This window comes from Arachis hypogaea, chromosome 16 (assembly GCF_003086295.3).
Source record: "Arachis hypogaea cultivar Tifrunner chromosome 16, arahy.Tifrunner.gnm2.J5K5, whole genome shotgun sequence".
Taxonomy (NCBI): Eukaryota; Viridiplantae; Streptophyta; class Magnoliopsida; order Fabales; family Fabaceae; genus Arachis; species Arachis hypogaea.
The window spans coordinates 51,446,660-51,449,090 of NC_092051.1; the positions used below are offsets into that span (position 1 = coordinate 51,446,660).

The following is a 2,431-nucleotide window of genomic DNA, read 5'->3' on the forward strand; positions in this document are numbered from 1 at the left end:
CCTTATGCAATGTCTTGAAGAAAATAGAATAAAATAAATAAGGAGTAGCTTTGAATTTAAAGGGTTTGAAGCTATGGAAAAGGAATACTCTTGTATTTTATTTCTTGCAATTTCTAGTTTTATGATGTATTCTCCATCTTTGTTTCCATTTTCAAGAGCTATGAACAACTAAACCCCATTCATTGGGTTAGGGAGCTCTGTTGTAATTTGATGGATCAATACTAATCTCATTATTCTTCTTCTATCTTTCCTCTTGATTTTACTTGAAAGCTTTCGATCTTCATCCAATTGAGTAGTTATCTTGGAAGAGAAGCTATTCAAACTGATCTCTTTGAACCTGGAAGAAATGAAGAGATCAATAGAAATGCTTTCTCATGCTGGACCAAATGGGTTTTGGATGGGTATGTGACTTAACCCTCTCAATACTTGGTTTGGAATGCATGTGGTAATCAGTGACCATACTTCATCCTTCTCATGAGCATTGACCAAGGAATTGGCTATGATCAAGATTCGAGAGATTGAATTGCAAGAAATTATAATTCAATCACTTAAGATTGCCAAGGAGATCAATGAGTGCATTGATTGAAGAAGAGATGAAATGAACTTGATCCGGAGAGTTGCAACATCTCCTAAGCCCAATGAAATCCCCATCTCTGATCTTACCCATTCTCTTTAATTTCTGCCATTTACTTTTATGAGCAAATCCCCCCATTCCCATTTACAATTCTGCAATTTATTTTCAGTCATTACTTCCAGTCCTTTAGTTCTAGATTTACTTTTCTGTTATTTACATTCCCGCATTTTATTTCTGTAACTCTCAACCCAAATCCGGATTCGCTCAACTAGAACATTCCTCTAATTAAAGTTGCTTGATCAATCAATCCTGTGGGATTCGACCTCACTCTATTGTGAGTTTTTACTTGACGACAACTTCGGTACACTTGCCGAAGGGAGATTTGTTGAAAGACAAGTTTTCCGTGCATCAAGTTTATGGCGCCGTTGCCGGGGATTGATTGTGCATCAACAATGATTAGATTGGAAGATCACTAGATTGAGCATTTTATTTTGTGAATTTCATTTTCTGTTTGAGTGATTTACTTTTTGTTTTAGTTAAACTTCTTCCCTTCTCCCTCTACTCTTTTGTTTTCTTTGTTATTTTCAATTCTGTTTGCTAACCCACTAACTGTTTGATATATTGCATCACCCACAACTAACAGCAATTCTGACACAAATACTGTCTGCACCTATTTTCTCTGCTTGTACTTGTTGGTTGTATGACATGGAGAAGAAGCGGGGCTTCAACTTCCTTTCATTCTGAACCGGAGAGAACCTTCCTTAGACTAAGGAGGGAGGCAAAAGAAAAACGAGTAGTTGGTGCTGAAGAAGAGGAGGAACACTTTGAGGAATACTTTGAACCTAACATGGAAGAAAACATGGAAAATCATCATGAAGAAGAGACTCACAACCATGGCAGAGGAGGTGGAGCAAATCATGCTGGGGAGGATAGAAGAGTTTTGGGCTCTTACATCAATCCAAACCCAGGCAATTGTGGAAGTAGCATCCAAAAGCCAACAATCCATGCCAACAAATTTGAACTTAAACCACAGCTCATCACCCTTGTTCAGAACAACTGTTTGTTTGGAGGAAGTGTTCAAGAAGACCCAATCAACATTTAACCACCTTCCTGAGAATATGTGACACAGTGAAGTCTAATGGTGTTCATCCTGACGCCTATAGACTGCTCTTATTTCCCTTCTCACTCAGGGACAAGGCAGCCAAGTGGTTGGAATCCTTCCCAAGGGAGAGCTTGACAACTTGGGAAGATGTGGTGAACAAATTCTTAGCAAGATTCTACCCTCCTCAACGAATCAATAGGCTGAGAGCTGAGGTTCAAACTTTCAGGCAACAAGATGGTGAGACTCTATATGAAGCATGGGAAAGGTTCAAGGACTTAACAAGGAGGTGTCCACCTGACATGTTCAACGAATGGGTCCAGCTGCACATTTTCTATGAAGGGCTCTCTTATGAGTCAAAGAAGGCAGTAGACCATTCATCTAGAGGATCCTTGAACAAGAAAAAGACCATTGAGGAAGCCATAGATGTTATGGAAATAGTAGCAGAAAATAACTACTTCTATGCTTCCGAAAGAGGGAACACAAGAGGAGTGATGGAGCTAAACAATGTAGATGCTCTGTTGGCCCAAACAAGCTCATTACCCAGCAGCTGGCTGACCTCACCAAGAAGATGGAGAGGAACCAAGTAGCAGCAATCTCCACTTAATCAACAACACAAGAAGGAGTAAACGAAGAAACAGAGGGGAGTCAAGAGCAAGCCAACTACATTGGGAATTCACCAAGGAAAAACTATGATCCATACTCCAAGACATACAATCCTGGATGGAGAAACCACCCAAACTTTGGGTGGGGAAGTG

At 39.9% G+C, this 2,431-nt stretch overlaps 1 non-coding gene across 1 annotated transcript; it reads right to left on the reverse strand.

Moving 5' to 3' along the window:
- Nucleotides 1-1,873: 1,873 nt before the first annotated feature.
- Nucleotides 1,874-1,977, reverse strand: LOC112760332 (small nucleolar RNA R71). The gene has a single exon (XR_003180778.1). It is a non-coding gene; the product is annotated as a small nucleolar RNA R71 (small nucleolar RNA).
- Between the last annotated feature and the right edge of the window lie 454 nt (nt 1,978-2,431).